At 38.1% G+C, this 26,084-nt stretch overlaps 1 protein-coding gene across 1 annotated transcript in view; it reads right to left on the reverse strand.

Moving 5' to 3' along the window:
* Positions 1 to 24,873, reverse strand: part of rnf152 (ring finger protein 152) — a 76,458-nt gene extending 51,585 nt beyond the window's left edge. The window contains exon 1 of the mRNA XM_038304898.1: positions 24,539 to 24,873. The gene's annotated coding sequence lies outside the window, so the exon portion shown is untranslated. The remainder of the gene's footprint in view (positions 1 to 24,538) is intronic.
* Between the last annotated feature and the right edge of the window lie 1,211 nt (positions 24,874 to 26,084).

Consider the following 26,084-nt stretch of genomic DNA (forward strand, 5'->3'; position numbering starts at 1 on the left):
TTGTCTATATACCAAACTGAACGATTGCTGTTCTCTACTTTAGAAAACACTTTAGATTTTAAAATGGAAAAATTTTCTTTTTTTTTTTGTATGTATAACATAGATGCCTAAAAACCTCATTTTATTTCAGTGTTAAATTCTGTTTAAAGTAACAGATTATAATAAAAAAAATTTCTGAACCTTTACTGGTTGATGATTTTCTTTATTCGGAGCCCGCTGATCTTTAATTGGTTACCCCTGGTTTATATGCTGGCCGAGGCAGTGAGAGGTGATTCTAAGAGAGATCTGTGAAGTTTGTTAAAATTAAAAATAAAAAATACAGTGCCCCTCGTTGTTTTGTTTTTCGAGGCTCAAAGGGGATCAGTACTTTATCTGTTTTCTAGACTCCTGAACTAGGATCACGGGTAGAAAATTCTTTTTTCAATGCACGGCCTGCTATATAATCGCTGTTCAGCTTCAAACCTGACTGTTTTATCGTGCCATGAACAGATTGTTTTATTTTTCCGCCAATGTGTGTTTTACTTTGTAACCATGTCTCTCTCTTCCTGTCAGACCCATGAAATTGCTGCTGAATTGCTGTGTAGTCCACCTAAAACAGACCAGTCGGAGCTACACAAGCTCCACCCCGCAGAAAATCATCCCCACTGACTTTCAATGAGCACTAAACGCCCTGACCTCGTCTGACACGATTTTCTGTCAGATCGGATGCAAGAAATGCAACAGAAAGTTTCTTTTTCCACTGCTATCCAAACCTGGATAACTTCTTTTCTAGACTTTTCCAGACAAGGATAAAAATCTGTAAGACACAGCAACAGCTTAAAATAAAAAGGCGGAGAGAGTTCTGTCCAATTTCCTCACAGCTGGCTGTCCCGGTGGACTGCAGGCGGTAAAGGTCAGCTATATTCTTCATCTACAGAGTGGTAATTTAAAACGAATGCCTCCCCGCCCAGAGCAGGAAGACACCTGCTGTAAACAGCCTTTTGTTCCCCTGATTTCTTGAAGAATCCAGCAGGTGAACGCCCCCCCCGCCGTGTGGATAAACAGCACCTGGTGCAAAGTACTGAATATAGATGCGGTTCACTCTGGGAGCAGCTAGCGCCGCTCAGATATTAATATGGACACCTGTGGGCCCCTCCTGTTGCCATGGCCACTAGCAACAGCTGCAGCAGAGAGCGCTTCCTAAACAAATTAGTCCGTAGAAAACTGCTGAGGCCGTAACCCTTTAATTACATCAACTAACACTGAATTATTCGCCAAGCCCGTACCAGCTAATGCACGTCAACCCAGCCCCACCTTTCTGCTCCGTCCTCCTCCCATCCTACTCCATCATCAGTCTGGAACGTTTATATCTGGGTTTTCATCCTCAGGGGAGACAGAGAGAAATGTCAAGACAACAGAGACACGGCGGCTTATCCTCCTTCCATGGCCTTTTCACATCTCCCTCCATTCTTTTCTGCCTCCTCATTCATTCTTCGCCCTCTCCTTCTCTTTTTATCCTGTCATCTACATTGTGAGGAGCGTCCATGTGGACTCTGAGCCTCCGCTGTGTAAGCACGGCAGGCGTGATGAGAAGAATAGAGATGCACAATGGGAGAGCAGCAATTCGGATGGATGACATTTAAAATTCTGTCAGAGCAAATTCAGACGTGTCCCGGACCTGAAAATGGATCACCGCGATGAAATTAAAGGGTTATCGGCCGTCACAAAGAAAAAATGGGAATAAAAGATAAAGAGCTATTCTCCAAGTGTCTGATGGGGATGAAAAAAATGCCAGTATGAGAAAATAAGGTTTAAACTATGAAGAAATTGGAAAGAAACTTGGATAGAATATTCAAAATAAATTGAGGAATAGCAGCTGATGAGTCGATAAAGTCATTATGCAAACAGTGGACACCAGATTGAATCACATAGCTGAGCGCAATTTGACCTTGATTTCTATTAAAATCAATGAAAGGTGCAAGGATGTGAAAAGGCTTTGGTCGGCTGTCGAGGTAGATTGTTCAGAAAAACAAACTTTTATCAAAATAATCTTTTATTGCACATATATTATTCAAAGATGTGATTGAGAGAGAGAACAGAAAGAAAACTGTTTTAGATTCATTTCAGTTGCCACACAAAGGCTTGATTGGTGTCAGACCTGTAGATCAGAGGCAGACCGATTTCTGGTCAATATTTGTGTTTCGTTTTTTCTTCCCATATTGACATTGGCAAACGCATTAATGCGTTTGCTGATTCATCAATGTTTTCAGAAGCCATGCCTTCAGATCATGTAGGCTCATGTATTTCTGCTACCTTTATCTGCTATATTTAATTAAAATATGTTTTTTGTTGATGAATGCTTCTTTGTTTAAAATGAGAATTGTGTAACCTTTGTTATCATTGTGTCACTTTTCTCATGTAAATGGTGGAAGAAAAAGAAATATTAGCTTTAAAGTTCACCCAAAAAGATTAACATTACATTAGGGATCACAGACTGATGTCTGAATAATCTGTATCTGCCTTAAAAAAAAAAAAACTATGAGCCTATCTCTACTGTAGTTTAAAAAAAAAGAAACAGAACCCATCCAACTACATGAAGTAGGATAAAAGATCTCCAGAAGCTGGGCATAACACCATAATTGAAAGTGACTAAATACCACAGAACCATTTATAATGCATATGGACTATTTTACCACTCCTCTATATTTTACACAATTTTTTTTTTTTCTATATATTAGACCTTATCTGCCCCAAGAACCCAATATTTCTTTCCTACATGCAACTCACACATCCAGTTTAGGGAAACAAAAGATCATTTTAGAATCCTTCTTTAACAATGTCGACCAAAGCTTACGGTAACCCATATATTTAATCTATATTGATGCTAACGAAGACCACTACGTTGGTCATAAACAGGTCCTTCTCAAAATATTAGCCTCTTGTGATAAAGTACAAAATTAGCATATTTCATCCGACCAATAATGAAAAAGTGTTCTTAATGCAAAAAAAAAAAGTCAACCTTCAAATAATTATGTACAGTTATGCACTCAATACTTGGTTGGGAATCCTTTTGCAGAAATGACAATGCGGCGTGGCATAGAGGCAATCAGCCTGTAGCACTGCTGAGGTGTTATGGAGGCCCAGGATGCTTCAATAGCAGCAATAGTTGGGTCTTGCATCTCTCAACTTTCTCTTAACAACATAGATTCTCTATGTGGTTCAGGTCAGGAGAGTTGGCAGGTCAATTGGTCACAGTGATACCATGGTTAGTAAACCATTTACCAGTGGTTTTGGCACTGTAAGCAGGTGCCAGGTAAAATGAAATCTTCATCTCCATAAAAATTTTCAGGAGATGGAAGCATGAAGTGCTCCAAAATCTCCTGATAGCTGCATTGACCCTGACCTTGATAAAACACAGTGGACCAAACCCAGCAGCTGACATGGCACCCCAGACCATCACTGACTGTTTGTACTTAACACTGGACTTCTGCCATTTTGGTATTTCTTTCTCCCCAGTCTTCCTCCAAACTCTGGCACCTTGATTTTCAAATGACATGCAAAATTTGCTTTCATCCGAAAAAAGTACTTTGGACCCCTGAGCAACAGTCCAGTGCAGCATCTCTGTAGCCCAAGTCAGGTGCCTCTGCCACCGTTTCTGGTTTAAAAGTGGCTTGACCTGGGGGATGCTGCACCTTGATACAGCACTCTGGGTGTCAAGTAACAAAGTACAAATACCTCATTACTGTACTTATGTACACTTTTTAGGTATCTATACTTTACTCCATTGCTTATGTTTCTTCCTACTTCTGACTTCTCTTCATTACATTTTCATACAAGTATCTGTACTTTCCTATTTTACTATTCCTTACATTTTAAAAACAAACTCATTACTCTTGGCTTCGGTTTAATGTTTATAAATATTTATTTCACGTCATGTGCTCCATCCAATGCAGATCATTGGCTCCATCCACATCTAGTGAAAACCAGTGTGATTGGATGAGTCATAGAACGCAAACACTCATTGGTTAGCTAAAGGAAATCATCAGAAGCAAGCAGGTGCTCTTCAAACTGTAAACGTGAATTGTCTATGCCATGCTACAATGTCGGATTCAGAAAATGGCGTCAAAATGTCTGAAAGGTCGGACACAGGCGAGAGCGTATCGGGAGATGGAGACCAACAAGACCTCCCTCATCCTTGGCTTTATCTCAAAGATTTTTTTTGAAATAGTCCAAAAATTGGGCCTATATATAGTGGCATCTGGCTGTTGTTTTTAGGTTACATTATACTTTTATACTTTAAGCAGAAGGGTAGCAGAAGGGCTCCGCATCTATCTGGCAGAGTGGCGGTGCACAGGTAGCCCATTTTCCCATCATTGTTTTAGGTAAAAAAAAAAAATGTTTTTTTAAATCTATATTAGGAACAGAAAGATCGATAGCCAAAAATCACAATCCATTGCCAGATCAATTTTCCCACATCCCTAGGTACCACCACCAACCGTTGCTGCAAGCCTGGATGGATCCATGCCTTCCGGTCGTCTTCATCAGAATCTGACCCGACCATCTGAACACTGCAGCTGAAATAAAGACCAGGCCAATGTCTGTGTAAGTTAGCCAGCAGGATTAGCACCTGATTTCCTCCAACCTTTTTATCACCTCAAAACAGTCAGCGCTTTGCCGCAAGCATCAACATGGGATTCTTCATGTATCTCACTGGAAATGTTTTTTCTGGATCATTCTCTGTAAACCTGAGAGATGGCTGCATGTTGAAAGCAATATACACACTTCAATCCCTTAAATCAACTCTTCTTCCCCATGCTGATACTTGGTTTACATTTTAAAATGTATTCATTATGTCTGGAGGCCTAAACCCCTTAAAATTATGCCATTTTTTTTGCGGATTCATTTTTTTTCTTTTGTGTGTTTACTAAAGGTTGTTGCAATTAGCTGCTTAGATTCACGTTTTGTTTTTTTTGACACAATTGTATAAACCCGGAGTAATTTGGAGCAATTGAACAAACTGTTCCATAAAGAAAATAGTTTTAAACTGATATCCAGGAAGTGATATTAACTGATTTTTTTTTTCTTTAGAAATCTTGGAAGATTTGCCCTCAGCTTTTATGTTCCCATCATAGAAACATTAAAGTTTGGCTTATCGTCCTTGGTATATAGAACCGGTACTGGCAGGTCACGTTATTTATCTTCAAAACATTACAGTGCCATCCAGGCACTAAGGCAATTAATTACTGAATTATACCATGCTGGCGCACAATGAGTGCAACAGGCCCGTGGGGCTCTTTTCTCATTACCAGGTACACACTGCCCTACACAGAGGAAGCAGTGGAGGCTTTTAATAACATTTAGTGCTCAGATTAAACTGCAGTATGCAGGCAAAGCCCCAGCTTCCAGAGTCTGAGCTCCAAAGTGGGATCAATTTACCAACCAATTAATTCAAATTGTGTGGAAACATGCTCAGGAGGAGGAAAACACTCCACCGTCCCATTTAGACAAAGACAAACAAGGAAGTTAAAGAACACCCAGTGAGACTGGCAGGACTGAGTTTAAAATGAAGAATTAGATCAAAATGAGAAGTTTCTGAAATGATAAAACAACTATCAGCATTTTTATTGCGGCCTCAAGAACAACCGAGGAGCCGCTGTAGCTGGCAGGTTTGAATCGTGCTTCTAATTCAGATCTTAGGATTATTCTGAGCATGGATTTATTAAGAAGGAGGAGGGGCACACTATTAACCTCCAAAAATAAACACTAAACTATGACATGCAGAGTTAAATTAAATAGAGGATATAGTTTTTATCCTATAAGCATCCGGGTGAAAGGGAACACAAATTGTATGGGAAAGAAAAAAAAAGTGACAATTAGGGCTCCAACTAAAGATTATTTTGCTAAACGATTAATCTGTTGAATTTTTTTAAGATTAATTGATGATAATGGGATAGCAAAAAGTTCCTTAAGAAATACTTTTTGTGAAATTAAACCAAGTGAAAATAAGCTTTTCCACTTGAGGAGTTTTGAATAGAGCATACTGAAAGATGCAAAAGATTTTTTTTCTTAATTGCAAAAAATTTTGTTTTTTTTTTACCATTTTGCTATAATTATGGCTCTATAATGAAGTGGGTTGCTCTGTCAGATGACTGGAGATTTTTTGATATTAAACAATAATGATGAAAATCCTTAATCTGCATAAACAGCATAACTTCTGGTCTACCCAGCCAGATAATTCCTCCACCCTCATACACGCGCCACTTTGTTTTTAAAAGATATAAAAATAAAAAAATATAACCGCGGATGTCTGGGGGACAGTGATTCGCCTACATGTCATGAATGCTTGCGTACCATAAATGATAAATGATGAACAGTTTAGTTTGTTCCTTCAAGTCATTGCTCATAGGAAGACGGAATATCTTCAGAACGGCTCCAAATGACACTAAACTCATATGGGTGAGTAGAACATGATGTAATAACGTAAAATCAAGGGCCCAATGAAAAAAAAAAAAAAAAAAATGGCATTCCCCTTTAAGGCAACAAAATAATTATAAAATTATAATATTTCGAAATATATGGATATATATTTATAGATGTGCAATATAAATATTTTATCATTAATGACAATATCTTGGATTTTGTTCGTCGTCGGATTGGTGACGTATTTCCGCTGTGGCTTGCAGAAATGTTTCCCCATTGACTCGTTAAAAGCTGTACATGCGCAGTAGCTCCTCTGCAATACAGAAGTATAGCAGAGCTCTGGGCGGACCAAAGCCACATACTGAGGTGACAAAAACTGTCATCACAATCGTAGTGCGGCTGATTGAGAGGTCGAGTCTAGAAGTGAAATCCTATAAAGCACCTGACCAAGAGGAGCTGAAGGTGACACCGTTTGGACCTGATCAGCCAAACATCAAAATTAATCAGCAGTCCAAAGACAGATGGAGACGCTTCACTCTGTCTTTTTCCAGGACCCGGTTTAGCTCCAAGGCTTGACTAACTGCATGCAGCGAGGCTAAAGCTTTATCCTTCTTTCCTTGCCTCCTTTTTCAAACATCAGGATCTGAGCCAGCATGAATAAATACAGGTAGGACTGATTTAAAGTGCTCTTTAGAAAATGGGGCTCACATAGAAAACAATATGATATATAGTGTTCTTTTTCTAGATGTTTGTTAATTTGCGTAGTTGCTCTTAAATAAGCACATTCTCAGAAAATAAATAGTTTTTATATATCAAAAATTATAAAGCTGACTAATAGCTTCTTCTTATTAAACTGATACATTATTGTTTTAGGTTTGTGACACAATATTGGACCATGCCAAACACAGATTTGCCTTCACAAAGCTTTAGAAGGGCAACATTTATGTACAAAAAAGTAAAAATGTATATGAAGTTATGTTTTGTTTCTATAAAGAAAACTCTACCTGCTGCCACTAGTTTTAGCCACCTTTCATTATTGGCCATAACAGCAACATTAATATCCAATGCTGTTATCCAAGCATGATAAAAGTACAACGTTTTTATTCTAAAGTTCACATGTAACCTGATCTCAGTGCTTCTTTTTGTGTGTGGATTAATTAAAGCATCTCAAAGGGGTCAGCTAGTGCCACATGCTGTCGCCAACCTCCCCGCCAGCAAGGTGCTTGGCGAGACAGCGCCGCCCCCGAGGAAATCCGTGGCCGCCGAGGCACCAAATGTAGCAGAAGGGAAGGCAGGACGGCTCCGTTTGTCATTGTGTTGGTATGCTGATTCAGACCTGGAAATCAAGTAGGGCAAAATGTGTGTGTAGGTGTGTGTGTCTAGAGGAGGCAGGGGTGGGGGATGCAGAATAAAGGCCTTTTGCCATTTATAAAAAAGAAAGCATCAGTTTAAGAAGCAGCTTTTTTTTGTAATTACACATGCAGCAAACTCACATAAGGTCATCGAAGCCAACATGTAAAACCTCTGATTCCTCCAAACCAAATCTCTGAGCTGTATCTGTTCCGGATGAAAATATAAGAAATAAAAATCATTCATCTTAACACCCTCTCCTCTAACATTCTCGCTACCCATGGCTTGTTTTATGTCCAACAATGATCTGTGGAACGAAAGCCAAGTATATAAATCTGGCAGCGGGGGACAGAATCACTGGCAGCGCTGAGTGGTGGTAAATCCAGAGACACTACGTCTTTATTACGGTGTAAATGGATGAAGCTCACAAAGACCCAGCTGGAAGTATGAAGTGGTGAAATAAAAGATAGGAGACAGGAGCGAAGGAAAAGGATGCACTGAGCCACATCGTCTAAGTAGATAAAGGTTTTGATTCAAAAAGTACCAGGACTTTTAAAAGTCCTACATCCTGTATCTTCCTGATTAGACTTGGGGTTTTCGTTGAAACATGAGCAGGAAGAGGCTCTATAATCATTCATTTTTAAAAAGGACATATTCGCCGTTTTACCAACAGGCTGTTTGTTTACACTCCCCCACCAGCTTTCTGTCGCGCTTACTACATCACAGTCAGTTGCGCTCATTGGTCAGAGCGTTGGCCAATAGGCACAGACATGAAAAACAACGGATTGGTCTTATCAACAATCTTCCGATGTCTCATTCATCGCAGCCAGACTAAATTACACATTTAATCTCCCATTTAGTCTGGTTTATCAGGCTAGTAGATAGGGCCTTCCAGACAGTCACCTCACAGCTCTGGATTGCCCTCCCGGAGTCCCTGAGGGCCCAACAAGCTGTGGAGCTCATTAACTGTGGAGATTTTCCTATTTCACACAGCTTTTTAACACCTACAATTTATTTTACTTTTCTACCTTTATAGTCTTTTATTGTCTGCTGTTTTGTTTTTCTGTTATATTTTGAAACTGTTTTAAACTCCCCGTTATTGTAGCACTTTATTTCATTCAAAATGTAAAGTGCATTACAAATAAGATGGATTATTATTATCAATTAGATTTTCAAAAGCCAAAAATATAATTAGAAAAATGCAAAATCCCAGCTATCACGAGTACTTTTTAAAAAAATGTAAGTAGTTTAAGTCTGGATCAGATAATCAGGCTTAATGCCTTGCCTCAAATATAATTAAATAAAAGTCAGAGAGCTCATCTACCTTTCATTTACCCTTGGTCCAAACTTTTCCTGATTACTCATCCTCACTTACACCTCCCTGCAGCTCACCGCCATCACACCACACCCCTCTGGGTTCCTGTTCTTTGATAACATTGAAAATGAAACGCTGTCAGTGACAGCAGGTGTGCTTGGTGACTCATCCATTTCCACAGACACCCCCCTCCACCCCCCATAAAAAAAAAGGTCATCCTGAAATATAAGCTTTACATAAGATTTTTTTCCCTTTCCCTTATTATTGGGATGCAACCAGTCTGATTTTTAATTAACAGGAAATCTCCTTACAGGTACGTGATGATCAGTTTGAATAAGAATCTAGAATCAGCTCATCTTGCCAATAATAATAAGACGGTCTTGTTAATAGAGCTGGGAGTGATGCAATGCACCTTGGTTATCAGGATGCAAACACTGAGGTGCTTAAAGGGAATGGATTTCAGGCTGATTTCCCAAATCTAAACTTTACACTCACATAATTTTACCGAATATAAATGGGTCCATTTTGTAATTGATTCACAGACTAACAGCCGAAAGGTTTTGGAAGAGTTTGTAAAAGCAGACGAAGGGGGAGAAAATTTGCACTTTACTGCATGTGACAAACATCCTCGCGGAATTACGCAGTTAAGGAGAGCAGACAAGTTTTTGTCTGAAGTTAATTCAGAAGTTCATTTTTTTTCATTAAACTTATTTTTAAAGGTTCTAACTTATGTATTTAGTTCTAATCCTGTTTGGATGTTTTAAAAGCTGCAGCATTGTTACTTACAGGAGAAATCCGGTCATATTCAGAATTCAAACTGCTAAAAGTACTTTAAATATGAAATTATTACATACTGTTTAATAAATGATAAAGTGTTTTTAATTAAGAGTAATTTCATTTGAATGTGCTTTACTGGAGACATCCATGTTTGTCAAAGCTCACTACTGTCACCTACAGGTCTGTGACGTCACGGTATGTTATCAGCTTTTACTTCTTCCAAATGTTGGCTACATATTACGTGTTTTTTCTCTGGCCGGAAGTTTAATGGCAAATCCTCCCTCTCTATATTGGCAATCAATGACAAACCCGTCCGTGGAGGATCATGAATCTGAAAGGTGAAATAACTATTTGTTTTTTCCACTTTTACCCAATGTATTCCAACCTCCAGCTGCCATGCACGTGGGCATTGTCAGTTTAACTATATCTCTGGTGAATTTCAATGTTGAAGTCCTCTGGAAATCTTCAATAATTGTTGTTGATTGCAGATGTGTTTAGTAGTTCCCATTGATTTTGCTTGTAAAGCGGGGAGAATGGTGCTAGGCTTACCGCACCGTGACGTCACTGCTGGAAGATGTCAGGAGTGAGGTGTTACTATATGTGGGGAAAACAGGCCGTTTAGTGATCGCAACGAAAAATATACGAAAAATTGTTTTACTGAATAACGATAAATTCATTAAATCATCTCAAACATATTAGTTTTAGGTATAGATAATGATCAACATTTTATTCCTTGCTGACCGGACTTTTCAGGTTTATGAGAAAAATTTGTATTTCTAAGGGGGTTTTTATGGATGAGTATTTAAAAATGAATTAGATACAAAACTCCTCCCATTAGCTAGTCTATTTCACTTTAAGCTGTATGCAGCAACTTGTTTTCATTTTCAAATACTCAATTCATTTCACAGGCAGGGGGCAACAGTCAGGTGTGGAGCCACTTTCTAAGGGATGTAACTAGGGCTGAAACAATTAATAAGATTAATCATGATTAATCGATTATTGAAATAATCAATTAATTTAATAATCGATTAATCGTTAACTGGAGTATGGAGCCTCTAAAACATGCCTTTAGCTGACTGATCAACCTACTTGGAGCAGTAATTATACCAAAATTGTTTTAAAAAAATAGACATTTTGCAAGATAAGAAAAAACTTTTTCATCTTTCAGTTTGCTCTATGCAGAGCTCCTCAAGTTGAAAAGTTTTAGTTTAACCTGGTTTAAATTTCTAAAACAAAAAAAAGTATTTTTTAAGGAACCTTTGGCTATCCGATTATTAATGTGCCCAGATTTAAATATCTGTGGATATGATGCATGGATTCCTATACACCAGGACATCTATGTGCAGAAAGATCCTGTTTTTTTTCCTGCATACTAGGGATGCACGATATAATCGGCCGCCTATCGGTGCCGGCCTGTATCGGCCTTAAAACTGAATATCGGACATCGGCCACCCCACCGATATTTAACCCGATATTTGATCAGCTTCTGAGTTTCTAAAGTCTAAAAAAAAAAAAAAAAATTAAAATACTACTTCTTCTTCCTCAAAAACTTCTTTTTTACAGACTTAAAAACTTCTAAAGACGAGGGAAAAAATATTGATACATTAAAATATCACAATATCTTCATATGCTGATATATTGCCATTTAAAAACACCATATCAATCTCTTTTACTAATGAAATATTGCTATATGTCATCGTTATGCTACGAAATCCCCCGAAAATTCACTAAATGTTGCCATATTTTTATATGTTGATATATTGACGCGGTATCGATCTATTTTACTAACAAAATCTCACAAGAATTTGCAAAATATCACGAGAGTTTGTAACAGAACGATGATATTTCACGAGATTTTGAAAGTAAAATAGATCGATACCGCGTTTTTAAAAATCAATTTTATATCAGCATATGAAAATATATTTGAGTATATTATTTTTCAAAGTGTCAGAAATGGATAACAAAACAGCTATTTTCAATGACTACTTATTTTTGTCCAGCTTTAACATCAGTATCGATATCGGTTATCGGCTACATGAGTTTTAAAATATCGGCATATCGGATATCGGCTAAAATCCCAATATCATGCATCCCTACTGCATACACAACTAAATTTAACCAGAAGTTTTTTCAAACAGTCCCATTTAAGGATAATTTATGCATTTACATAAACAGTACAAACCTGGCAAACATTTTCCATTTTTCTGGAGGAAATATTGTGTCCACACAGCTCCAGTCCCTCCTGCTCTAACCAGCAGTACATTTAGTAAAGATCATTTTAAACATTTAAGTTCAGCATCTGTTCATCATTGTTTCATTTAAACAGTAAAACAGAATCAACGTAAACTTGAATGTTGAAAGAATTTATTCTGAGTGAGAATTAAACTCATAATTTTATAAAATTTAGTGCTTGCTTTTTGAGCATATTTATACAAACCTCCTAATTATTTTTTTAATTATTTGTGAATTAATTAAACATGCCTTATTTAACTTAAACAACAAGTTAACTGTAATAAATATGTAGATTTTGACAATAAGATGCTCTTGGCTGACTCATTGGCCATGTGAACCAGAGATAATACTAACAGTTGTTTGTTATTACTTTAATAACTACAGCTGCAAATGCAAACATCTCAGTTAGTATATCTAAATACATCAAATATAAGTGAGTAAAATGTTGGCATAATTAAGTATTTTATTTAAAATGAAGTCTAAATGGAGATGTAAAACTTGAAAGAAAGCAATTTATTGATAACCTGCATTTTTTTGTCTTTCAAATTAAAATTATAGAGGTAACTGCTTCCCTGGTAACTTATTTAGGGTTTATAGTGTATTGTGTGTTAGCTAAGGGACTGCTCTGTTAAATATGAATGCTATACGTCCCCCACTCCGAATTAATGCAATAAAAAAAGACCTTAGCTTTGATGTAGAAGCTTTGAAATGATTTCCTCACCTCTCTTACTCTTCAAATACTTCCATTTATTAAAAACGACCTCCACGCTGTGAATTAGGACAGCTTACAACCGTAAAAAACAATATAACAAGTTAACTAAGAGTTTTGGAATGTATTGGTTCTGGAGCCAAAATGAAAAATGAAGTTAGATCTGCATTTTTCAAATGATTATGAGAAATTGGTTGTGTTTCAAAGTACTGCCCTGCTGCAGCCGTCCTTTTCCTCTTGATGATTGCCCACACGGCAGCTGTAGCCGACTGTGTGAAGTTGTGATGTATAATGAAGGTACGTGTGAGCTGGCGAGGCGAGGCAGACAGCTCCAGATGTTTGAATAAAAGATAAGTGGGTCAGGTGTCCAGCTGATGTCTGATCACACGGCTACAAGACGAGGAAGATGAACTTTCCTCTAAACCGTAGAACAGATGGTTATAATTTGTTAATCCATTCTTGTTAGCCGACGGCCGTCGGTTACAGCTAAGCCAAGCGCTGTGTAAATCCATTACATTGATGAAGCATTTAACTGCAGTCCATTAAAGGTCAGGAGGTCAAGACTGACGCTGAGAAACCTCTGAGTCAATGTCTCTCAGAGGAATCAGGAGGGTGGTATGATGGAGACCTTCATAGCTCTTCACACACCATCTCATCCATCTCAATACCAAACATCCATCAGGCTTCACACCTCAGATGTATATCCCAGATCCAGCTGGCATGGATCATCGCCCCGATCCTGGTGTTTAACGACGCCCACCTTAAAAATCGATCATTAACGGTCCAGCTCGTCAATCACACCTGGATCATTAGAGTATAACTCTGACAGCACAGCCTTTGCTCAGGACACGTTTATTAATGCCTTATTAAGTCGAAGCGCAGTGGCCATAAACGCATCCATCTTCCCGTGGGTGATTCTATGATTTGTGCCCCCCAGAGCGCAGCCAAACAAAACAAAGAATATTTAGATTTAAAAGGGAAAAAAAACAATAAGAGCCATTATTTAAGGGTTGATCCTCAAGATTTTATGGCCATATAGAGGTGCAATGTTGCATAGAAGTCGACATGTCATACGTTTTAGATTCTCAATTTATTAATTGACTTTTCATCTTTATGTGATACAAGACTTACTCTTAGCCATTCGAGAAAGTTAAGGAAATAGTGTTTTATCATCAAATGAGCTTGATGTATGCTATTTTATAAGCACACCGAATAAACACTATGCTGAAGAAGGAGTCTGATTTCCATTTGACCAAATTAGTACAGGTTAATCTTAGCTTTGAGCTACCTTAGCATGAGCACAATGAGTTTTTTTGTTTGCCTTTCAGTGGTTTAGTAGTAAAAAAAAAAAATCTAAATAACCAAGTAAGTAAAGAACAGCATATAGAGCATCTCTTCAAACAGCAGTATGTTTTTTTTTATAGAAATGGTTGAAATTGGAGTACAAAATAAGTCTGAATTGCCTCAAAATGAAATTAAATGATTTCACAAAAAGATAAAACTATTCTAACAACTTTACCACCTTATGTTCGGACCTCTGCCATTGACTTAAAAGGCGTTGCCCTGCAACTGCAAGACGGTATAAAAATCTGGAATAATCAGACTAAGATGCTGTGCAGTCAAATTAAAGGCTGCTTATCCTCTTTTCGCTACTGCAGTCGTCTTAAGGAGGAATCAGAAGGCCTGATAAGAGTTTCCTTACATCATGCAGCCTGTTAAAACCAGCCCAAAATCTCCTCTGCGTGTCCAACTTTTTCCCTTATCTATTTAATGGATAGTGAAAGCAAGGTAAATGATTTGCTTCCGACAATACACGATGCATTAGCCCTCGCCATTCGTCATTGTTTACAATCCACCCAGCAAGCAGAAAATAACAGTATCAATCATCAACAGAGACACCGGGCTCTAAACAACAGGGACACCAGAGGAAACGGTGATGGATTCAAATCGGATCCTTTTCAGGAATTCCTCGTCACAGGTTCCCTACGTTTATCAAAGCCAGCGTCGTTAAGGCCCGATAGATGAGGCTTTCTAAATGCAAGCGGGTCGTTGTAGATTACAGATGCTGAATGGAGTGCTGGGGAGCAGGAATGAGAAAACAGCAGATAACCTGCAGAAATCCTCCTTACTGAAAATGGTAACTGCCTTTCATATACTGCTGTGTCCAATTCCCAGAAAGTGTCTCAATTTTTGAGAGCTTCTTCTGTCATTTCCCCCAATTGGCACAATAAAACCTTATCTTTCCTTTATTGTTTCTCTTTTCTTTTTCTCTTATGGGAAATGAAATTTATCAGATGTGGTGCTTAGTTTCAGTCTGCCTGCCCAACAGCTCCAGGCCATATGTGGACCATACAAGGTTTTAGTACAGTTACATTAGGAAAGCGCTGAACTTGGCTCTGGGCTGAATTTAGTTCAAATAAAATATTCAATGCTTTTTTTTTCAGCGTAAAATGAAGGCTGATTATAGGTTTGATCCAAGAACAGAACAGGACAATGCTTTATTTGATCCATTTTTCATTTGAGCTTTTTTGTTAAGCAGGACTGTGTAGCAGTCAAGTAGTTCTGATCAGACAGCATTCTACCTGCATTGGACTTATTAAATAATTAGTTTTCTCAATTGGGAGAATTCTGATGGAGAAACCAAACCAGCATTTGTTCAAAGTTTAGCTGAGCATTAAGCTGGTGAAGATTATCAGTCATCCAGGTCATAATCATGACAAAAAAGAAAATCAAAAACAAGCAACTGGACTTTGTTTCCGAGTTTGAAGACATTTCGCTTCCCATTCAGGAAGTTTTTCAACTCAAAATGTCAGAAATGGTGCTGAGTTTGAGGTTTTGTTGGGCTATTCCGGACATTTTGAATTGAAAAAGCTTCCTGAATGGGAAGCAAAACGTGTTCAAACTTGGAGACAAAGTCCAGTGGATTGTTTTTCATTTTCTTTTTTCGAAAATTTGAGTGTTAAAGATTCATTCAAATTTAGCGATTTCCAGTTAAAAGAAAGCATCTTGTCACAGGGGGAAATAATTAAACTGCTTAAAAATCCAAACATAGAAACTTTGGACGTTGAATTTCCCCAGCTCCAATCTGTGCTCAGAACCTGTGATCCGCCGTCAGACAGCAGGAGGAAAACAGAATTTAAACCAATCATGGTCGAGCACCAAGACCAGAAATGGTCTGAATCAGTCAGATGTTGACATCCAGGATTTGGGCTTCAAATACAGAAAAAGTAACCTAGATGCAAAAACATAATCGCTAAATATTTTTAAAGAGTAAAGGAATATAGATGCATGACACTAACCATCTTTGCACTATACTGATGGCTGTCCTATAAAATTGCACTAAAATACATGGTCAAAATGGGAACATTTTAACAAAACACATAAAAAGACAAAATAAAGAAGAAGAGAACCCAGTGAGAATGTTTACTTTGTCATATAGTTTCCCACATGAGAATCTGTCTCAAATCATTCTGACTGTTGTCTGCCTCACATATACCGACTCAGTGTTTGCTGTCACTTCCTGTTTTTCTCTGCTGGGTTTGAGCAAGACTAAACAACTTCTTTCTCTCAACCTTATCTTCATGCAGAGCAAAACTCTCATTGCAGATAAGGTTTGAGAAATTATTAAACACAGAGGAAGGAAGGTGCTTGCCGTTCTTGTAAGCTAAAAGCAGCCATAAAAATTTGAATGGAATAACAAATACTAAAGATACTGTAAGAGGAAAAACAACACACAACAAAATGTCAAACTCTTCAATAGAAAGAGACAGAAAATGATAAAACACTTAAAGAAGTAAAGTCAAATCTGGGTAGAATGCAAACAAACTAACAATATGCTAAAACTCTTGACAGAAATCCCCCAGGAAAGCGTAAAGGCCGTTTTTCTCCCAACAGATGGGAACCAATTAGCCACCTGACTCCAAGAAAACACTTGGGCAGCCGTGTGGAGCCAAGATGCAAATGAATCACCAGAGGAAGGTGGAAGTGGACCTGCCAGCATCCTGGGAGAGGAGAAATTGATGAAGGAGACTGAGGAGAAGTACTTCTGTAAAACAGGGAGAGAAAAATGTAGGAAATGATGTATGGAGGGCACAAAGGAGTGGACTAAAGAACCCAGAGAGGTTAACAAAAGGCCATAAGGGTAGGAACATAGAACTATGGACTAACTCCAACCATATTCAACAGGAAATCAGACATCATATCCACTCCTTTGCAATAATTTCATATTTATATGTGGGGCTTAGCGCTGTGATGTTGAGGCTATAAGCTTACTGGTTCCATATTCTGGGCCAACTGGAGGCGCCACGATTCTATGTAGATAACAGATGTATAAACGGATATTTGCATATTATTCATATGGATATTACACACGCTGTCACTACAGCAGTGCAGTCTGATGGGTTGAAGCAAGACTGACGGTTACTCAGTATCACTTGATTTTCATTAAAAAAACAAATCAGTTGTGTTTATTTTTAATAAAATATCCAGTTAGCAGCAGTTAAGTCAATTAAAATGCTTTGCGATAAAATAAAACATGGAAATAAGCGAATGTATGGAATGCAAAAGTGCACAAAAAACTGATGGTTAAAACATTATGAGATACATATTTACTTGAATAAATAAGAAATAAATACAAAGTGTCTCAATTAAATTGTGAAATAAATGACTCCGGGAAAAAATCTCAACTCATTATGAAACATATTTCATAATAATTACGATAATGATGTAGTTCAATATTTTTCTCAATAACAGATATTTTATTTCAGCAGATCTTGCTGAAATTAAAGTGTTTCTGGAATTTTATAACTTAATTGATTTTCTGGAAGTTTATTATTTCATTTGCTAGCCTTTAGGAGTCCCATAAAGATCCTGGTTAACCCACGCCTTGGAGGCAGAAGTAAACGGAGCACACTAGTTAGTTTCATCGTTTGCAGAAATAATTAACACATATAACAATAAATAAACATAAAATAAAGAATCTGCCCTCCGTTGTTTGTGGAAGTTCATGCATTTTAACCTTCTACAGCAGCTAGTCATGCTGCATTGATTACACTAGCAGAAACATGAAGTAGAATCTCCTTTATAGCAGCCTGGGAAAAAAGGAACCCGTCTTACTAATCCACCTGTTTTTGGAAGATAACCAGAGAGATAAAACATGTCATAAACTTTTCTAAATGGTGACAGCTCAGGTTTTGACAAGCGTATTAGACTTTGATAGAAAAAGGCGTGCTTGTTAGTAGGCCTGGGCAAATAATTGTACCTGCAATATAATCGCAATTTAACAAAAAACTATTTTTAAATAGCAGAGGCACTGATTTTTAATCATACTTATATTTAACAAGAGTAAGAAACTAAATTTCTCCCTCCAACAATTTAGGGGGTGATTAAACGCTTGAAGTGTGTTTGTCGCCACACAGAAAGGTAGAGAGAGTTGCAGCTAGCTCGTAGATCCATGCATGGAAGTAGAAGTAAACACTTTTTCACACAGTAAAGTCCTGTAAAAATGTACTCTGGGCAAGCAAGCTTTTCAAACATGAAAGCCTGGGGTGAAACATCTACAAGCTTGGGGTTAGTGCAGAGGAAAATCGCAATTTTGGTTTAAAATATTCGCAATTTACATTTTTGGCAAAATAATTTAGCCCTAGCTGTTAGCATGTGCAGCAATAATTGATCCATGAATAGGTGAACATGTTGGCCTAAATATTTTGTAGATTTTCCTAATAACTGAAAAATTGATGTTTAAGATTCATGAAAACACTGATAATTATATATCAGTATATTATATATACACTTTGTTATATTTTTAACTCACGCAGGTCGCCATTTTTCTACCTGAGCAAAGCATGCTGGGATGATGATGATGATGATGCATTTAGGCCTTACTAGACTGGAATCTACGTTAAAGGCCTGGTTATCCTGCTGCAGCAGTGTGTCGAAGTAGCTTGTCGCAGGTATGATGCAGATATTTTTGATTTATGCCCATTTTTGAAGCGTAGTCTGCGCTATGTTCTTCCACGCTCACAAACTAACTGTGGATCTAGATACGGCCAAGGTGGTGAGGAAGTGGGGGCAAGTTTGTTTGACAACAGAGGGACATGAGGGCGAAAAAGAGCAGAGATCCAGGTGGAAAAAGGGTCCCAGCGTTCTGGCGCACCTCGCTCTTCTAGTTAGTCCAGCTTCACGAGTCGTTTTCAACAATGGGGGTCATAAAAACAAAACAGGCTGGTAAAAGTACCAAACAGGAAATACGCATAGTGTAGAGCGGATGTGGATTTCACCAATCAGAGGCCTCCTGTCTGCGGCACTGTATGCAGTCTGGGCGGGGACATATATGCATTCACTGTGACACACGCAGATGACCTGCTTTCTCAGCATAAACCAGCCTTAACACCACCAAAGTCGTTTATCGTTTTGTTTTTGACTGGTTTGATTTAGACAAATTCCACACTGCATTGTTTTCATGAGCTGTTATACATGAGATATCTTGCTTTGATCTCCCGCTGCTCCTGACTGATCAGCTGAGGTGTGGATGAGACATTAGACGATGGGCACAGTGAACCAGGGTAGGGTAACTCCACCAACTCTGCCCCACTCTGGCACACTCTCTACCAGGGGTGTAACGGAGGATAGTGGTAAATAAGAACATTAGGTTAAGAAATCTGTGCACCAGCCCTGGGCAGAGGCAGTATCTGGCTGGGTCTCACTCTGGAGGCTAAACAATGAGATCAAACTCTGAGGTGAGGTCAAATCTGGAAACTATGTGAAGAGAATGAATAACAAACAATGAATGAAAATGTTTCTTTTTAAAAGCGACCCCCTGTAAAGACTATTCCTTCCTTCATCCTCTCAACATTATGTCTTCCATTCATATTGAAAAAAAGCTTAGTTGCCACTGCTTTCTTCTTATTCATTCATTTTTTGTTTTTTATGTGAACCTGTTGTGTCTTTACAAAATTTGATAGAAATTTTATAATCTTTCAAAAAAAAAATTTAAAATACCATCGATAGTTTTATATATTATGTCTTAAAAACAGTAACCAGTGTCAATATTACTTTTTTCTGCAATTTTGGCTGCAATACGAAGAATAACTATCTGTGTAAATATTAATCTGTAGTCAAAAGCAATGGGCACAATGAAATGACTTGAAACGCAAACTGCAGGGCTTGAGACTTGACAGTCTTGACTCGGAAATTTGGGGTCAAAGACTTGAGACCTGGAAAAAAATGACTTGGTCCCACCTCTGCTATTGGACCTAGCAAATGTCATTTACCCAGAATGCTTTGCTACGTTAACAACATGGCAAAATCTGTGTGATAATATTTCACATAACTTTCTGATTGAAATCTAATAGGATTTACAGTATATTTATCGTATAAGCATTGAAACTAAATGTATCAAATAATCAATTGTTACAACTAATGGTGGATCCCTTTAAAGGCCTCTCCTGAAAATAAAAGGTGTTTGTTAAAATGGTTGCAGAAGCTAATTTATGCAGCACTGAGCACAAAAGGAAATGAATCCAACTAGTGTGCCGACTTTCAGCAGGACCCCACTGAAACATTTAACATATTGCAAGGTAAATAAAAAGCACTGTTGCAGGACAGAAAACCAGTAAGATTAATGTTTTTTGCACAAACCAAAAACGATAAACTATTTATACTCAATTAAATTCAAAGAAATGCTCCTGAAACCAACCCAATAACAATTCCATGGCTTAGACATATCTTACAATTATAGGGAAGTTCACTTTTATGATCAAAAAACATGAGCTCAAATAGTTTGTATATAAACTAGAGATGTGCTGATTTTTGCAATAATGATCAGAGTTTTCTACATGGGAATAAGTCGCAAGAAATTTTTTCGCATGACTAAAATTTTTTTTTTTTTTTTATTAGATTGGATAACATGCCAGGACCGGCTAACTTCTGAGTGACAATCTCAAAGCAGGGAAGGCATCTTCAACTTCTTTAATATATTTGAAGGGAATATTTTTCTTTACTCCCTCCGGCTCTTCACACAAGACGGGCAGCAGGAAGATAAGGCAAATATCTTTTACTGTGAGCAATATTAAGTGACATATTCCTCCTGAGGGTTTAGGTGCAATGGTTGTTACTCCTATAGATCTGCATAATCAGGAGTTCTTCAAAGACTAGCATAAAGATAAAAGCAGAGCTTGCCTGTGGACTGTTAAATCTGCACGCATCTGTGTTGCTTTTTGTATTTTCTTGCAGAAGTATGATGCCAATACAAAGAGAGAAAGTGAATTTAGAAACACAGACTGACTATAAAAGCAGATTTCACTTGGAGATTATCGATCGATTTGTCAGCAGCTGACTAATGAAGCTGTTAAATGGTTTTCCTTAGCAAAGTTCATGTGGATTCCACTGGGTTTAACCAACAGCAACACAACAAAGCCAGTGAACCAAAGATTTTAGAAGTTAATTCAGTGCGGTGAAGCCACACACAGCATGTTGATAACCTTTGGCTGGGCTCAACTGTTGCATTATGTACAGTATTTGCATTTACTAACAAAAAGAGATGGAAAGTGCAGAAGTTTTCATGTCCTACAAACTGTTGCACATTTTGCATAATTCAAACCTCAGACTTTACCATTTAAAGGTGTCATCACCCCAAAATCTGACCTTTTCATGTAAGCATGAGTGCGTCGATTTTGGGCTTAAGTTAAAACCTGCTGGAAAATCTTTTGTTTGCTTTAACCAGAAGTAGACAAGAGCATGCTTTCTACAAAGCAGGAATTTGTTCCTCCTCCTACATTTACCTCATCATAGAGTGGTGCTAACTTTAGCCTTAGTTGCTATCACCACTCCCGTCTCTATTCCATCAAATGAGGAAATTGCAATGATCAGGCAGCTGGTAAGTGATGCTGCTTATGTAAAAGACCGGGAAAGGACGGTAAAGGAACCATGGCTAACTGCTAATGTTGCTAACGATACATTCACATGAATGCGCATACACACCAGTCAAAATGTCATGCTTATCCTCAGGATAAAAAAAGGGGATGAATGTTTATAATGTGCTCTATTTATTAATTTTTCCTGCTAAGATGATTAAACATGAACCTAAAGATACATTTAGAGAGACTGTTTATGCAAAATACCAGGTTATGTCTTTTACACTGTCTGTTAGAAATAAAACATAAGACTAAACTCTGATACCCACTGCAAGAGACTAGAGTAGAGTCCACACCTGTCTAATATAATCCAAGTATAAATCCAGATATTCTGGAAATGCTTTAGAGATTTGTCAGAGAGTAAACAACAACATGAAGAGCAATAACATGCAGGTCAGGGAGAGAGTTGAGAAGAAAAAAGCTCCGATGGGTTATCACACTGTTTTGCCTTTTTGTTAACCTAGGTTGGTGGGTTGATTTTATTCTGAAATTCACTGGGAGGTTTTCCTTCCCGGCACCCAGCTTTTCTTTTTGACTTGCGGAAACACTCGATCTGCACGCCGCACCCAGACTGGCTATGATAATGTGAGTGTTGCTTGATTTGATCGCTTTGTGGTACCTGCACCCACAAACACCATATCGCCTGCACCGCCGTCAGTGTGAGCGCAGCGTAAAGCCGATTCTGAAACATTATCTCAAATCAAACTATGTCCTTGTTGTTTAAAATGATTGAATCCTTTGAGTGAACCAACTGAATCAAATCATTTGAACTTAAAATGTCTCAACTCTGTTCTGCTACACAATCAGTGGCATCTTTTACTCTGAGCTAACAGTTATTGTCATAAAAAATGCTACCATCACCATGACTTTAGCCTGTTAACTGGCCACACTAAAGTCCTCCAAAATGACTTTGATATACCTGAAAAAGCCTAAATTAAATCAGCTGCTGTTCTTTAACCCTTGGGTCTAGCTTACCATGTGAAACCATTGTAATGGTGGCGATAGCTTTCTTGTGGAAGTAGATTGCATGCATATATTATGGATTTTGGCGTAAAATTCATACTGAAAAGTCATACTTTTTTTATCTGAGCTGACTGACTTGCAATTTCCAAGACCATCTGATCTCTATTACTTATTTTGAATGCAGTAAAACAATGCAGTAGCATGAAATAAATTATTTTAGGGATGGAATCTTAAAAAAAAAAAAAAAAAAAGTTTAATAAACCGATTCTAGGGGACGTAATACAATCAAAAGAAATCTCATTTATTTAGTCCATCATCAGAACATATAATGAACCAAAAAGCCACAAAGAGAGAAATGTAGCAGTCAAGAAAACCAAAGTAACTCTTGTAGAGCTGCAAAGATCCAGAGCCCTGGAGGGAGAATCTCTCAATACTACAGATATGAGTCATAAACACTATGATCCTGTCCTTTTATAAAAAAGAAAGCAACAATTGAACAAAAGCATGAAGACAAAACTGCAAGAAGTACAAAGGGCACAGATGTGGAAGACAACAAGGAGAAAAAAATATATATTCATGGGCTGCAAAACTGATACTGCCAATAAAAACAAACCCCATCCACACAGTGAAGCATGGTGGTGGCAGCATCATGCTGTGGGCGGGTCCTTTTCCTAAAGCTGGAACATGGAGACTTATCAGGGTGGATTGAGCTAAACCCTGGAGGAAAACCTGTGTAGTGGCAGATCCTCTCTAACCGGATTAGTTTTATATTTTCTGCAGAAATTGGGCAAACATTTCAATCAGCGGATGTGGAGAGCTTGAAATTTGTTGTTGCAACTCCAAAAAAACCTAAAAATCAAGAGATGAGAATAACAGGCCTGCTCCCACTAAGAGATCTGAGTAATCTGGGAAGAACCAGAGGGTGAGTTTTAGTTGGGTTGACCAAAGTATGACTAAAACCTCCAAACAAATCTTCTACACACAATCCAACAATTGCTCCATCTGACTGGGCTGACAGAGAGCAACCTGCTGAGAGGGACACAAAGAAAATCCAGGGAACTACTGCATACAATGAGAAGAAAAGTGCTCACCAAGCAGTAAACGTTTACTGCTCGTAGAGCAAGGTTTATAATGGGCTCAAACTCTCATTCAAATACACTAATCCTGCAGCCAATTACTCAGACTGAGAGTTAAGTGTCTTAAATATTGGATGGAGTCCGGCAGCTCTTAGGGAGGAGTTTCTCTAGGGAATAACAGACATAAAGAGGATCCAGAAACAAAGCTATAAACTTCTTCCACATTAATAATCCTTTATCTCCTAACATATGAATCTCAGAGATTTCCCTTGGCACAAACTTAAGAGCTCATCTTTAAAATACAGAGAGAGAAAGAGAATACACTTCTATTCCTTTGTCATATATCCAATCCAGGGGTGCGTGGAAATCAATTTTTTACACTGAAGAAGCCGATTGTTACACAAGGGGAAGGCAGCATAGTGGGGGATAAAAGTGCAAACCTTAGGGAGGAAGATAAGGCTTATCAGAGCTACAATCAAGGTGGGAACATGGTCACTGAGCAAAGCAATCCAGGTGCCCATGAAGATCCAGGACGCATTGAAACAAAGAGATTCAACCTTACTGATAAAAACTGCACAAAAACATTCTTTATTTTTATTTTTAGACTCCAATGTTAGTGAACAGCATGCATTTCGTGTCAGTAAACATGATGCACATGCAAAGGTATGCAGACAAAGCCACCAAAGGGCACGGTGCTCCCACATTTGAATGCAAAACAGCGCAGCATCAGAAACAACTTGTTTGTTGGCTTGAGGGCGCACACAGATCCACATGTGTAGGACATCACATTAAAGGCAGCACTCACCGTCCAGCTGTAGCTCTCTATGTCTGACCCAGTGTCGGTGCTCCGCTCCGGACTGGGGGGCAGTTGGTGCGCGTTTGGGCTTGTTTTGAAGGCGGCGTGGCTCTTCCAGTGTTTCCCCCCAACAGGAGAGAGAGAACAACAAAGGAGAGAGCCCTCCCACCTTATCTCCCACTCCCACTAATGATACAGGGTTTATTATGCCTTGAAGCAGGGCTGTGGACGCAGTAAGGAAGCAGGCGGAGCTGTGAGCGGCTCCAGCAGGCTGTGGACTCCTGCTCCAGCGCTGCGCTCCGGAGGCTGACAGGCTGCTGGCTCTGCTGTGTGCTGGAAAAAAGGAGAGAAATCACACCCTGCTGGAGAGCTGTGGTACTGCATGTAGGAAAAGTGGGATTTTATTCCCTCCCACTGACCGCTCATTTAGTATGGAAGCCCGTTTCCGCCACATGAAAGTAAATAAATGCCAAATAGAAAGTCATAATTATGAGATACGAAGTCATAATTTCGACATTCAAACAGAGGCGTAGCCAGAAAAGTTCTTATAAGGGGGGCCAAGCAATAAACAATGTACACTGAATGGGGGTCGAAAGCGGATATGCACCAGAACCTTAGGGTCAATCTGAACGAGCAAAACATCCATATTTTCTAAATAAAGACTAACTATACTTTCCTACAACCTTTGCTAACAAATAGACACATATATTTAAACATCCGTAATTTCTAGATAAAAGGTATAATTGATAAAACTCTTTCAGTTTTGAGTTCTTGGGCATAAATCTTTTCCATTGTCATTAATAACCAACTTTTATCAATACAAATTCTGTATAAAATTTATATTTACAATCACTAATATATACATAAATTGATTATTTGATAAGTTTTTATTAAAATTGTTATTTATCTTTGATTTCACTGAAGACTCCTAGATGACTTGCAGAGACACATCATTTTCTCTATACCCAATATAACACAAATCTAGTTCTGAAAATAGCATGAATTCTGTATTCATCATCTTTGATGTTAGTATATTGATGTGCAGGATTAACCACAAAAAATTTTTATGTTTTGAATATTCCACTTGAGAGTATTACTGCTGCCACCATCTGTATTAGAGGGGACAAATTGTAGGGGTGGCCTCATGGGTGGCTAATGATTAGCTAAGGGTGGCCATGGCCACCCAAGGCCCCCCAATATGCTCCACCCCTGCTTTCAAGTCATAATTTCGACTTTCAAAGTCAACATTTCAGTATCCAATGTGGCGTTCACATAAGTAAAAAGTGGTAAATGTTGTAATTTATTGGTATTCAACAGCTGGTTGATAACAGAGAGAACAACCAAAATGATTTAATCCCACTGGGTTTTAGTTTTTGTCAAGCCTGTGTTCAATGTATGTCTTCAAGATGTAACAACATTCACAAAGCTAATTCCAAAAACATATGACTATTAGTTAGCATTAGCGTGTTAATTATTTCTATAACTTATTAGCTAACATGATTATATTGTTGGTACAGTGTAAATCTCTCAATGAGAATGTAGTTAATTTGAACTC

The sequence above is a fragment of the Cyprinodon tularosa genome, unplaced genomic scaffold (genome assembly GCF_016077235.1).
Source record: "Cyprinodon tularosa strain WSP-4 unplaced genomic scaffold, ASM1607723v1 ctg546, whole genome shotgun sequence".
Lineage (NCBI taxonomy): Eukaryota > Metazoa > Chordata > Actinopteri > Cyprinodontiformes > Cyprinodontidae > Cyprinodon > Cyprinodon tularosa.